Source organism: Herpailurus yagouaroundi, unplaced genomic scaffold (assembly GCF_014898765.1).
Source record: "Herpailurus yagouaroundi ecotype Mexico unplaced genomic scaffold, PumYag 29, whole genome shotgun sequence".
NCBI lineage: Eukaryota > Metazoa > Chordata > Mammalia > Carnivora > Felidae > Herpailurus > Herpailurus yagouaroundi.
In genome coordinates, this window is record NW_024412377.1 from 56,806,798 (window position 1) to 56,821,911 (window position 15,114).

The following is a 15,114-nucleotide window of genomic DNA, read 5'->3' on the forward strand; positions in this document are numbered from 1 at the left end:
CTTCTTCTTCTTCTTCTTCTTCTTCTTCTTCTTCTTCTTCTTCTTCTTCTTATTATTATTATTATTATTATTATTTGCTTGTAGGAAACCCCTACCTCATACCACATACATAAATTAAACCACAATGGAGTGTAAAGTGAAACATCCAAGTTCCCCAAACTGCAAACTTTTGGAAGAAAACTTAGGGAAGGAGCTTCACAACATAGGCAGAGATTTCTTAGAAGGGACAGAGAAAGAACTATCCATATAATAAAATATTGCTATATTAGATTTCATAAAAATTAAAACCTTATGCTCATCAATAGTCACCATTAAGAAAATGAATAGGCAAACCACAGACTGAGAGAAAATATTAACAATGCATATATCTGACAAGTTCTTGTAGGAAGAATATATAAATAACTAATGATCTCTTAATTATTAAATATATGGGCTTTTCGTTTCTTTTATGGCTTATTTTTTCACATCATTTGGTCTGGTTTGACCACCCACTTCTTGCAAATTTATTCATCTTAGTTGTCGTTTTCCTTATTTGTTCATTTTGTTCTCACTACTTCATCTATTTTGGTCATTTTACCTGCTTCTTTTGGAATTTTCTTCTGATGTGTTATCCAAGATCTTTTTTATTATTATAATTTTACTTTTTGGGAAAAAGAAGCCAGTCTAATTTTTTTTCCCTCAGTGGTCCAAATTCTTGCTACTCACAGTGTGATCTGTCAACCTGCTGCACCAGCATCTGTGAGCTCTTTAGACTTGCAGAACCTCTACAACTGACCCACTACATCAAATCTGCATTTTAACAAGATCCCCAGGTGATTCCTATATACACATTTTAAAGCTTGAGAAGTAGTATTGTAACTTATATCTATGGTTTCAACTGTCTCCTCTGCTGATAGTTCTTACATATTTAGTACATGCCATTATAGTGTGGTCCAGATTTATATCTCAGCGTGTTGAGTATCTCCAGATGGCTGATATTTAAGTAGGTATGTAAAACATAATATGTTCAAAAATAAACTCATTATCTTTCCCTTCTTTTATTTCTATATTTCAGTTAATGGAGAGGTGATCAAATAATTTTTATCTTATAATAGTAATTACTATAATATTTGTTTAAATAAAGACATCTTACATAAAACTAAAATGGTGTTGCACTACTCAGTTCTTAATTCCATGTGGCTTGGAAGGTACAGACTGAGTTATTATGGAAAGAAAAGAATAAATGGCAGAAAAATTAATAATTATAGTAAAAATAATAAAAATAAATGGGGATAACATATATTAATTTCCTAGAAGAAAGATGATTATGATCTTTCATCTTAAATAATTTTTGACGTCAACACTTAAACACCTTTTCCTTTATGCAGCTAATACATCAATTCATTTACAGGGAGGGATATAAAATGCAATGGATTTTGCAAATGCCTGTTGTATGATTTCAGAATATCAACAGTATTTTTATCCTATCAAAACATATCCATCAACAAAAACCAAAAATAAAAGTTATGTTTTTATTCAGTTACTCCCAGGCACCCAGAAAACAAGCTGTTAGATGAGAGGAGTAAATGCACAAGGTTTGATTTATATTATGTAAAGACTATAAATTAATATTGAATTGCTAGTATTGAATTGCACATATCCCATAGGTACTGAGTCTGATGACAGTTAAATTTTTAGTGAAAATACTTCATTTTATCTCAAATGTCAGAACATCTTGATAATCATGTCACACAAAGGAATTTTCCTCCCCATTTCTCTTCGGTGAAGATCCAAATTCATGCATTCTACTTTGACCAAGAAAGAATTTTCAAGTGACATTTTATACCACTGATAGCTCTGTCAAAAGTGTGGAGGGGGGAGATAATTAACACCATACTTTAGCCTGATTCTCAGCTAAATTCACAGCATAAAATATCCATAAGCATGACGGAAAGATAGTGGTTTCTCCATTGTGTTTAGGTTATAATAATGCCATCAGATAACAATTATAGAGAACTTCTCTGTACCTCACATCATGATCATTATTTCATCAAATTCATACAACAGTCCTATGGCATTTTGAAAGTTATAGTGACTTTCTTAAGTTCTCATAGTTAGAGAAATCCTAGTCAGGATTGCTGGCTAATTCCAAAGTCAATGTTATTAACCACTCCAACTTAAAGGGATAGAAATTTATCTTCATCTTTTTCTTTCACTTCTCCTATTTGGAGAAATAATAAAAAAGAGGAAAATCTATCCCCTCTGCACCTCTGGAGGGTAAATTTTCTGCTCTGTGGAGTCAGAAGGAGAGAATCAGTCAGAGAAATAATAAAAATGATGACAACTGTGCCAGTTCTATGGAGGAGAGGAAAATGAATCACTTCATGGCATCAGGGTGCATTGGGAAAGTAGGACTTTGAGTAATCCTAGGAAGAAGCTTTATTTCTGAGCAATGTGGGATCCTCTCTCATGGCCCAACATGAGGCCAAAAAGTACCCACTCATTCCTAATAGGGGCAAACATCCGCACACCTCTCTCTCTCTCATTCTCTCGCCTTTCTCTCTCTCTCCTTTCTCTTGGCTTCAATGTTAGTATGGACCCCAAACTTAGTACTTGTACGACTAGACACATGAGTGTTTCCAGGTGAGAAAACGAATTTTTCACACATTGCTGTAATCCTAACCCTGAGCAGACACAGCATTCTCCCAGCATATAGGTTTTCTGAGTGAAATCAGTGCTGCTGACAGGATCCACATTTTCAATCTATATTCATCCACACAGCATCATATCTTCTTGGGGAGGGCATTGTCATACAGTTGAAGCTAATGTTCTGTCAGACTTTTATCTTGCTAGTCTATCATTACAATCCCAACTGAACCAGAAGGCCTCAGGGGTTTTCTGTTGCTCTCAGTCAATCAGTATGGCAGTTACCAACACACTGATCCAAAGGAGGCAGTCACTGCATGGAATTTCCACATTTGGCATCTTTTCTTCTCCCTACATAAGAAAGCTGGAATAATTAATTGGAAACTACTGAAAAGCATTAGGTTTGAAGTATTTGGCCGGGCTATGAGTTTCAATTAACATTTGTAAATTTCTAGCCTTCTCTCTAGCTGTTATATATATATTAAAATAAAACTGCTGCTAAAATTTAAAGTTCGGGAAAAGCTTTTCAAACTGTACACTGTTAACTGCATCTTCTTAAGGAGGTAGTATTTAGATTTTGAGAGGGAAAACGACTCTAATAATGTTAAATGCATATGGGACTCTTTAAAAATACGTATTTTATATTATAATATGTACATTTCTGCATAACCGGGAGCTTCCCTTTCATTGCTCTTTTAAAATTTTTTTGTGGGAATTATTCCAGATATATTATATATTTCCTGCCTTTTTAAACATAATACATTGAACATAATTTAACCTTATTCTAGAGAGCTCAGAACATCATTATAAATATGCATTATTGTGTTATGGGATAGTGATGCTGTGTTGGATTCTATATAATGTAGTAAGTCAGGTCTTCCTATAGGCAAATTAATTTCTTTCTATCTTTAATTAATTAAATCTCTACATATGGTTATCAAGTTCCAATTATTTGCCAAATGCTATGTTCAATAAACATCAATAAACCAAAATAGACACTATCTTTGTCTGCTTGAATTTAGTCTAGACTGAAGTGGGTATAGATAGAATAAATACATGCAAAAAAATATGTAATTCAAATATAATAAATGCCAAGAAGATAAAGAACAGGATGTCATTATAGAGAGGAGCAGAGTTATCTAATTAGGTTAAAGAGTTAGGGAAAGATTCTGAGGAAGTAAAGTTTTTCCAATATTTTTAAAATTAGGAATTAGCTGGAGAAAAGGAATAGCTTGTACAAAGGGCTTAAGGTGGGAAAGACCTCAGAAAACACAAAGCCTGGATGAAAGGTTCAAATTGCTATAGCACATTATGGGAGGGGGTTTCAGAAGGATATCACGCTCTCTAAATGTTTTAAGAGAAAGAACTTCTAATTACTTCCCAATAAATTATTTTAAAATTTAGGGGGGAAAAGCTACAGAGTTCAGGACAATTTGATACAAAAAGAACTAAGTATTCTTAAGCATTAATGAGGATTTAGGTCAAATGCAGATATAATCCACAGGTTACCTTTATGTTTGTTATTCATCATCAAATTTTCCCTTAAGTTAATTGAGGATTCCCTATAGAAATTAAAGTGAGTCTGACAAGGGATAAAACAAACAAAATGATTTATGCCAGTTTAAGCCCCCAAGTCATTGTTTCTCAGATTCCCACCTCATTAGACCTCAGGAATTTCTATAAAGGGATTATTAAACAAATGAATTGTTATTTTAGTTCCTGTAGCACATTGCTGATGTGAAAACAGTTTATATGTAAAGCAAAATAAGTTATGGTAAATTCGCATAAGGTTTAGTATTTTAATAGCCAGCAAATCTCAGAATAATGGAAGTGTCTCTGGATTATTATTAAAATAAAGAATAAGATGAATAAGATGACTTCCTCAAAGAACTTCCATGCTTTATTTTATTATACCATACCATAGAAACAATTTTCTTCTTGAAAAAAATGATTAAAACAAAAATATGTTATGTTTATCATTCATTTGAAATACCAATACTTAAATAAGCATGTAGAAAATATTTTACTTCCTGGGAATTGATTTTCTGTTGACCTAAAAAAAAAAAAAAGAAAGAAAGAAAGAAAAGAAAAGAGAGAGAGAGATTCTTAAGATTCATGGACTGGTTCTTAAATTCATTGTAAGCATTGAAATTCATTAGCCCATTAATGACATTCAGTATGTGTTATACATAATATACCCATAAAATTGATCATTAAAACTCAGAGCAATAGAATTTCATACTAGAATGTATGTGTACTCAAGACAAAACTAATTCTAGTGCTTGCTAATACCAGCATTATTAGAAAACCTTTTCCTTGTTTTACTTTTTAAAGTAATTAGAAATTTGCTTAAAAATCCCCACTGACATGAAATGTTAATATTGGTGCAATTAATGAAATGCTAATATTTATGAATTAATTGGCAAAAATCTTGATGAAAGGAAGCTAACAAAAATCATTTATGCAGAATCTACCAGAGGACAAGATTTGTCCTTGGTGACTTGCTCATTTTGCTTTCAGATTATTAGTTAGTAAAATAGTCAGTGATATTTCAGCAAATTCTTAGTTGAAAGAGTTCTCTAAGACAAAGTTAACAAGCTAGGTTTTAACATAATATGTTAATTGAAAATATTGGAGGTGATATTTCTCAGCCACTAACTTAGATATGCAGGAAAATAATGTAATTCTTGTTTTCTATGACTTTCTATCTTGAGCTTCCATTCTTCTTGATGGTCAAACATATATAGTATTAGTGTGCTCCATGTCGCCTCAAGCTATTTTAGAATTAAACTAATAAATACTGTATTTACTGTGCTCTACTCTTACCAGCATTGCCTCTAGATGCACCTGATTTTCTGGAGTCATATCAGTATTTGCTCAGCTTCCTTGTTTCAACCTATGTTCTATCCACAGTGACATATTGTTGTCTTTTTTGGCATCTTAGCATCACATCTGAAATTGCTCCCTATCTTCCAGCTCTTAGTGTCACAGTGTCACCATGTTTGGTTCCAGAGGAAAACAAATAGCAGCCCCCCTGCCATGTTACATGGGCTGGGGCTAATTTGTTTAGGCATGCTCTATCCTCCCAAACTATCTTGGTTCTAAAAACTCACAGCAGGGTTGGGTGCCTACTAGGGCATATAGGCCCAGATCCTGCCTAGTGTCAGTGATCCTACAGTCTTAGAGGAGTCATAGCTGAGGTAACCATCTTGGCAAATATTTTCACAATTTTTTTTTTCTTTTTCTTTGTGCTTCCTGGATTTCAGCCTTTGTACACTAATAAATCACAAACTGACACTATTTTTTTCTGGCCCCACCACAGAAACTTCTTTTGGGGGATTGATATAGCCTTCTGAAGGTTTAGGCCTTTTGCTGATGCCAAAAGGCCAAATAACAACTTGGCCACCACTTCACATTGTGTTGTTATTATATACTTTCTTTGTCATTGTAAAACTTGCGACTAAATGTAACTTAGAAATTAGGAATTTATTGATGAAAGCTTATAAAAAGGGAGGAAGGAAGGAGGGAATAACATTCACTTGTGATAAAAAATAGACCTTTTTACAAAGACTTTAACATACCCCATCCCCCAAAACATCATTAAATTTGGGGATAGCCAGGGTAAAAAAAAATAGAGGAAGATGTCTCCTATCTCTACTTCTTTCTTAAAAACACACTTCCTTTTTTGCACAGTGTCCCATGTGTTTAGTTCCAGCTTCAGATGTTGAAAACCTTGTTCTTTAGAATCTTTCTCTGTAGAGCCAACCAATTTATAGCCATGAGTCAAATGTAGATTTCAGCAAGGTCCTTTAAATATAAACTCTTATCACAAATGTACCCAAGTTATTTTGAGGTACAAAGCAAGTCAGTGGTGAAAACTATTTGTGTCAGGCTGGCTACTGTGTGATCACTCCCATGGATGTGGGTTGGGCCATGTCGCAATTAACAGGTAAGATGAAGAGAATTTGGGAGAATTTGAAAGAAAGTTCATTACTCAGACAAGGGACTCCTGTGAAGAATAGAATTGGCACAAATAGACCTGGGATGTGGTGAGTATGGCAGAAGGAGTGGGTTGCGCCTTTGTTGTAAGACTAGGAATTTGCTAGACTTAGGTTGGCAATTTTCAAGGTCTCTTTTAATGTTCCACAGAGGCCAAAGGAAGGGGCATGCACCAGCTTTCCTATCAGCTTGTTTAGATCCGAGGCTTGGGGCACCTGGGTGGCTCAGTCGGTTAAGCGTCCGACTTCAGCTCAGGTCACGATCTCGTGGTCCGTGGGTTCGAGCCCCGCGTAGGGCTCTGGGCTGATGGCTCACAGCCTGGAGCCTGTTTCCCATTCTGTGTCTCCCTCTCTCTCTGCCCCTCCCCCGTTCATGCTCTGTCTCTCTCTGTCTCAAATAAACGTTAGATCTGAGGCTAGGAGGGAAGGAGAAACTAAGGCTTATAAGATGTTAGTGATTCAACATCAAAAAATGGGTTCAAACTCTACTGCACTGATCTCTCCCTGCTGTATGAGAATGCCCTGGTTCCCCTAACTCTAGCAACCAAAGGCAGCTTCCTCCCAGAACAAATGAAGATAAAGCAAAAATTGCTAAGAGAGCAGGCTGACTAAACCAATTAAGGAAACAAAAATTAAGAATGCCAAGGTCTGGTTCCTTCTTTCCTTTTGTACCTATTTCCTGAGGCAAACGTGGGATTATATAAGAGCAGTGGCATGCTAGAACCTTGTGACCCTCCAATATCTATTTTCTAAAGGGCTAGAAATTGTAGAGTATAAAAAGTTCTTTTATTCTAAGATTATTCTTCTAAGATTCTGCTAATAGAGTGATAATATTTGTAGGACAGAAACAAATATAAACACTACAATAGATTTCAAATTCAGGCCTCCAAGTATGTTTTTCTTTTTTCTTTTCCTTCCTTCCTTCTTTTTTTCAATGACTAAGTTCCTATCTATGTATCAAACCAAGTCCTTTTTCAGGTGCTGGGGTCTGTTAGTAAGCCAGAGAAATCAACTGTCCTTATAGAGTTTGTTTTTTATGGGTGGTGACACAATTTCTTTTTAAAAAAGAAAAACAAAACAAAACAAACAAAAAACAACAACAAAACAAAACCTACAACTTCAGACCTATTAAGTTCTGTGAAGGATATTGAGTGCCTAACCTAGCCTGAGTGCAAAGGAAGCCCGCCCTTGGGATTGATGGTTAGCCTGAAACCCAAAGTACCAGCTCAGAAAGTCTTTGAAGAAGTTAATGCTGGGTGCAGAAGTTTCCATTTTCTAATTTTAGTGGTTATCCAGCATTATATTTAATTGGCCAGATAGAAATAGGGCAAAAATTGAAATGGGCCTCTCTGCCTCTGTAATGAATTAAATAGTTTTCCATAGCATTAGCTGTAAACGACACTACTGAACTGACAATTTCTTCCTTGTTTGGGCTTTATTTAAACTTCTGAATGGCATTGAGAGGTTATTAGAGATTAATCTTCAATTAGGTATTCTGATAGCCCAAGAAATTGTCCAAGGGTCCCTCTGGCCATAGTTTTTTTTTTTAGCATTAAAGAGATATTGAATTAATAATATTTTGCCATCTCTCCAGACCTTTAAACTCCTGTGACTGATGTCCAATCATTTAGCCCACTTAAATAGAATGTCACACTGTGAGTCTTCCATTCTGAATAGGTCACCATAGGCTAGTGCTCATTAGTGTTGAGTGTCCATTTCAGAAGCTGCAACAGCCACTCAACCCTCATGTTTTAAGAAAATAAGTAGAAAATTATTTTGTCACAAATGGAAGGGTTATGAAGACAATGCCATATGTCAGTAGTATTGTGACTGAAAAATGTCATCTAGGCTCTATAGTGCTGTATAATGCTCCAACCTAAAGCCATAAAATAAGATTGGGTTAGTGAGTGAGGCTCATGGCAGAGTTCCCAGACCTATCCAGAGAGTTGTGGACTGCACAGCATAGTGTTCAAAGCCCAGTGTCGAAAGCAGAAGGGGCTGGACAAGACAGTTTTGATTTATGTGGGATTCTCATCCACCAAACAAGACTTGAAGGAATTAATCAAGCACTTGCAGTGAAAATTTAAAGAGAAACTTTGGGAACGAATAACCTGAGAAGAATCTCCCTTGTTCTGTTACCCTGAAAAGTTAAGGGTTTCTTTTCGTTCTCTTTTACAATTTTTTTAAAGCTTACATCTTTATTAGACTATGAGAACATATATTATCACTTAGGAACTTATTTTTTAATTAACTTTTCCCTTTCTTTACCTCGTTTCTGTAACTCCATTACATATACAGACTTTGTGTACTTTACTCATAATAAGACTCCTAAAGGTATAAATTAGAGGGATTGACAAATTATAATTTCAAAACTGGGAATTTTTAAGGAAGAAAGATATGGTGAAAAGGACTCATTAATTAGTTTGGATTAGATTACTTTGTACACTTCTATTGTTTTGACTCCCAGCATTGCTTCCTTCTTTTTAATTTTTTTTAATGTTTATTTTTGAAAGAAAGAGAGACAAAGCAAGCAAGGGAGTGGGAGAGAGAGAGAGAGAGAGAGAGAGAGAGAGAGAGAGAGAGAATGAATCCAAAGCAGGACCCAGGCTCCGAGCTGTCAGCACAGAGTCCAACATGGAGCTCAAACCCATGAACCATGAGATGATGACCTGAGATAAAGTTAGACTCTTAACCGACTGAGCCACCCAGAGGTCCCAAGCATTGCTTCCTTCTTGTAGGAGTTCTTCAATTTGATTTTCCTTTAGGCAATTACATCCTTTCCTCATTCCCACTTGTGTGCAGTTTTGTAGAATTGTCAGTGGAGATAACTCACCTTCCAGAGCGAAGGGTGGATAAACATGTGACCCAAATTACACCAAGAAATTATTCTCTTACATCTATATTTAGAAGGGATGTATAAGAGAGGGAAAATGGTTGTCTCTGATTCATCACTACATAGAAAATTAAATAGTTCTTATTAGTTTCTTCTTCCTTACATTACTGAAGCTGCCCTGTATGTAACCTGTACTTACTAAGATCTGGTTGTAATGGATTCCTTCATTTTGGAAGCTATTCTATTTCTTTATAATACATTCATGTTTAAGCAAAAGTAATTCTTTGGGTTGTAGTCTAAGAACATGAACTGATACTATGATATCAAAACCTTCATTCAACCAGATAAGCTAAAGAAATAATTACTTGGCCAAAGACATTAAGAATATAGTAAATATATCTGATTGTGTTATAAGGGAATAGCATGTGTTGGGGGGCTTGGGGCATTGAAAACAATTAGTGTGGACCTTGAATTTGGGAGACCTTAAATTCTAGACTCTGTAATTTGCTGTGATATAGTACAAAAGAACAGAAAAAAGGGAAAACCCAATTTCTAGACTGTGTCCATGACATCTATGGCGTTATACCTTGATATCTGTGAGTTTCACTTATCTTATATCTGAGGTCATGGAAATGGGCTGGGTTATCTGAAGATTCTGTTTAGCTCTATAATTGTGTAACTATGTATTTTTTTTATTTTTTTTAATGTTTATTTATTTTTGAGACAGAGATAAACAGAGCATGAATAGGGGAGGGTCAGAGAGAGAGGGAGACACAGAATCTGAAACAGGCTCCAGGCTCTGAGCTGTCAGCACAGAGCCCGATGCGGGGCTCGAACTCACCAACCAGGAGATCATGACCTGGGCTGAAGTCAGACGCTCAACCTACTGAGCCACCCAGACACCCCTGTAACTATGTATTTTTATTCTTTAAGCCATGGTGAAATGTTGGAAGTTTCTGAGCAGAAGGATGACATAGTAAAAACCACATTTTAGGATCAATTAAAAAAATGACATTTGTGAAGTCAAAAATGAAATAGAATATCTGAATTATTCTTTACTTATTAGTTTTAAGACAGGTTTGTGAAATGCTGACCTTTACAGCAAGAAAACTACTTGGGATTAGTAGTTAAAGTCCAAGGCCAGTCAGTGAAGGGAAATCCCGATCTAACATATTAGGTACAAGTTTTATCTGGTGTAAGGAAAATTCATTTAGGAAAAGCAATGCTAGTGAAAATGAAAAAAACAGCAAGAAACTTTAACAAATTCTCTAAGAGGATATTTATCACTTAAATTAACAACTGCCTAATAAGCAAAAGTAAATTTATTTTGATTATTTGAAACAATTTTAAATTGAGCTTATAACTGTGTTGGAATGTTGAAAAGATATTTATTCATTTATTTATTTATTGTAAGATTATTTATTTTGAGAGAGACAGAGGCAGCCTGAGTGGGAGAGGAGGAGGAGGAGGAGGAGGAGGAGGAGGAGGAGGAGGAGGAGGAGAAGGGGGAAGAGAGAGAGAGAGAGAGAGAGAGATTTCCAAACAGGTTCTTCACTGTCAGCACAGAGTCCAATGTGGGGCTCAAACTTACGAATCATTACATCATGACCCGAGCTGAAATGGAGTCAGACACTTAACCAACTGAGCCACCCAGGCATCTGAAAGGAAAGTTTTTAAAATTCAAGCATACATCTGATCTCGAAGCCTCTCACCAATACGTTTAAAAAAATGCATGTGTATGAAATATGCAGAAAAAACCCACAGAAAAAACAAAACAATGAATTATTATAAAACCAACATCCATGTGACTATCACTCAGATCAACAAACAGGTCATGAGCTATACCCTGGAAGCTCTTTCTACCTTCTTCTTCCTCATCTCCAAGGGAGACATCATCCTGACGTTTATTGTAATCACTCCTTTGGTTGTACCATGTTTTTTCATGTAATCATAACTTATTTTTGCCTATTTTTGGGGGGGGTTTGTACTAACAGAAATATATGGAAAGTCTTTTACTGTGCTTGACTTCTTTCACTTAAAGTTATCATTGTGAGATACATCTGTGTTGTTGTGGGAAGCTGTATCTCAATCAATTCAGGTGCAGTATAGTATTACATCATGGATATGCTGAAATTTATCTATTATTATATTAATGGGTGTTGGAGCTGTTTACCCTATTGACTCTAAATCATAATACTATCAACATCCACATACATGTTTCTTTTAAGCTCATGTACTTGCATTTCTACTGGGAAATTTTTAAAGGGTGGATTTCCATATAACATATAACTATGGGTTAAAACTATATAACTATGGGTTATATGTATGTTGCATGTATGTTCAACTTTAGGAGATAACATATTTTCTAAAGATATTTTAGCAAGTTATACTCCAACCATCACTGAATGAGAGTTTTCATTGATATGCTTATTTGACACTTGCATATAGTTAGTATTTTTAATTTTAGGTATTTTTATGCTTGTGAAGTGTTTTTTCATTGCGATTTTAATTTGCACCTCCCTAATTAATAAGAGGTTGAGTACCTTTTTTTTTAAGTTTATTCCCACTTTTATATCCTCTTTTGTGAAATGCCAGTTCAAGTCTAATTTCCTATGTCTTTGGTTGATAATTTCATTATTTTTGGAAGGTTCAAAGCTATTATCTGCTCAAATATGATGGCTGTCTTTTTCTCATTCTTATTTTTCTAGATCTTCTTACTGTAAATTTCATGGTTGTTCTCCTCTTTGTACTTTCCTTCTTTGTCTCCTCTGCTTCATTCATTATTCTGAGTTATCATTCAGTTCACTAATTCTTTTGTCACTTATGTTTAGCCTGTGCTAATCCCATCTGCTGAGTTCTTAATTTCAATTATTTTATTTTTATGTTCTAAAATTTCCACTATTTTTTAAAATTTCTATCTATGTCAATATTCTGCTAGTAGTCTTTTATTCTGTTTGAACATATAGAGTGGTTACTTTTAAATTCTGAGTGGCTACTCTAGTATCTGGACCATGAGTAGATCTGCTTTTATTTTTTAATATTTCTGCTGATTTGGATCATGTAATTTTGGATCATGTACCTGGTTATTTTTTTTCAATTTTATTGGGCATTGTTTTTATAAAATTATTTGTAGAAATAATTTGAGGTCTCTGATATTATCTTCTTTCAGATAGGATATAGGTTTTCTTCCTAACCTGGGAAATGTTGGCTTTAGCTTATTTGGAGATGAGCTACAAGTACCTGAAGGGGTCAATTTTTTTATTAAGTTTATTAATTTATTTTGAGACAGACCGAGATGGCACAAGCAGGGGGAGGTGCAGAAAGGTGGGGTGGGGGGGGAGAGAGATAGAGAGAGAGAATCCTAAGCAGACTCCACACTGCCAACACAGAGCCAGATGTGGGGCTCGAACCCACAAAACTGTGAGATCATGACCTGAGCCGAAACCAAGAGTCGGACGCTCAACCAACTGAACTACCCAGGTATCCCTGCCTATTTCTCTTTTAAACCTATTCCCAAGATGTAGTATTTCAGTATCCCCCTCAAAACAAGGGAGATTCCTTAGGTTTCCTTTACCTGGAAGCTTAGATATTAATATCCATCCATCTACTTAACCCAACAAGGCTGCAAAAACAATGATCAGCAAACAAGTTAGGAAAAAAAAAAAAAGTGGCCTCAAATTCCAACCTAACCTCCCTGAACCTTTATCTTCCTGGCCCAGTAATTATTTGTTATTTTATTAGGCCTTGCATTTGCTTGAGCAGTTTTTAAATATACACACAGATGTTAAATATTATAAATATATGTGTAGTTTTTTTTACTTCAGTGGAGGACTTCTCCAAAGTAATATGTCATTTCTGAAAGTGTAAATTCCTTATTTGGTTCAATTCATTTTTTATACTGCTACTATAATTATAATTTTAGAACAGACCTTTCATTTCATCCATTCCATTCTATTACATTCCATTCCATTGAGCATAACGTTTAAACACCTTAGCTCATAATTTGTAGCTTTCTGTAATGTAACTTTAATCTTATCTTCCAACTTTATATAATGTCATCCCTACCACATGCATTATTATTCTAAGGCTATGAAACTACATTGTTCCCCAGTGACAGGGGACAATCTAATGTTCTTATGCCTTTTCTTAAGCTGTTTCTACTGTCAGAGTATGCTTTCAATGTTTGGTGGTAAAATCCTATTCATCTTTCTAGACAGCTTTAATGTCAGCTCTTATGTGAATGAAGGTGCTAAACCCATCTCAAACATGGACACAAAAACACTGCAGAACTGATCATTCCCTCCTCACTTTCTAACATGATTTCTCATGTAGTTTCTCAGTAAACCACACTAACCTGTTTCCTGAAACTACCCTACTTCCATACCTCCTACCTTCATGCTTTTGCTCATAATAATCTCTTTGCCTAAATCTCATGCCTCAAAAATATTCCATTGATTGTTCATGGCCCACAAAAACTGACTTAATACATCATTCCTGCTTATTCTGTCTATACCTCACTTTGTCCATACATCAATTATAGTCATTTGTTTTCTAAATTACTGGTCACATGTTTTTCTTCCTGGAGGAAGAGATCATCTTTAGTTTATCTTTTTTTGCCCAGAATTTAAAATAATAATTGATGTATTCATAATATGTCATCCGTGTACAATTAATATGTGATTGATACAAGAGTAAATGCATAAATGAATGCATGAATACATATAATGTGTCTCTATTTCACTAGTTATGAAATAGTTTTCCACAAATGGCTTCAGAAATTCAGTTTATATAATGGACCCAAAGTTCAGGTCATCACATTTTCATTTTTCATGATAGTAGGGGAAAATGGCAGGATTAATAAAAGCCAGGCACAATTCCAAAACCTCATTTAGTTGGTATTTTATCTTGCTTCCACTAAAGTGTGACTAACAAATAGAATGATGCTTTATTCTCTCCATTTGGGTTTTGCTTGTTAGCCTGTAGTGGAGATGTTATTGAGCTGTGAAAATGTTGAAAGTGATCATCTCCAAACAGCAGTAGACATAAGAATCAACTCAAAAAAATTGTTAACATTGCAGATTTCTGACCCTAAGTATCTGGTTCAGTAGGGCAGTGTCGGAGCCCAGGAATAAGCATTTTATTAAGTGCCTTATGTAATTTTGTTTCAAGAAAAACTTTTTTAAGAGATTGTATTAGTAGGCTCTAGTTTCCATCAGCCATTGGCCTAAAAATATGCAAACTATTGGGCACAAAGGTAAAGCCTAAGTAACAAGATACTAAACTCTAGAAAGCTGAATAGAGCTATCTCAACTCTATACATTTGACATAGTGAGTAAAATGAAACTACATCTTTCCATATCTACCAGAAACCAAAGGGGCGTAAATACCAGGCAATAGTAGTGGTGGAAGAGAATTTATCAATTGCCTTAGAAACCAATTAAATATTACTTAAGAAAAACAACAAGTCAGAAGGAGACACAAACTTAAATTAAGAACATATGTTATCCTGAAAGGTATTTCTCTGGGCTAAAATCTACCCCAATCCCTACAAATGTTTTTCTTCTAATAATTCCTTTCACCCTATTGTCTGCCTGCTATTCTTCTAAATGATGATACCTAACAAAGATTATAATCTGGCAACTGGGATTTGACAGACCA

General features: G+C 35.1%; 1 protein-coding gene across 2 annotated transcripts in view; it reads left to right on the top strand.

The window, feature by feature from the left end:
- Nucleotides 1-6,533: 6,533 nt before the first annotated feature.
- TENM2 (teneurin transmembrane protein 2) overlaps nt 6,534-15,114 on the top strand; it is a 1,969,530-nt gene continuing 1,960,949 nt past the window's right edge. For both annotated transcript variants that reach the window (XM_040444168.1, XM_040444170.1), the window contains exon 1: nt 6,534-6,574. The gene's annotated coding sequence lies outside the window, so the exon portion shown is untranslated. The remainder of the gene's footprint in view (nt 6,575-15,114) is intronic.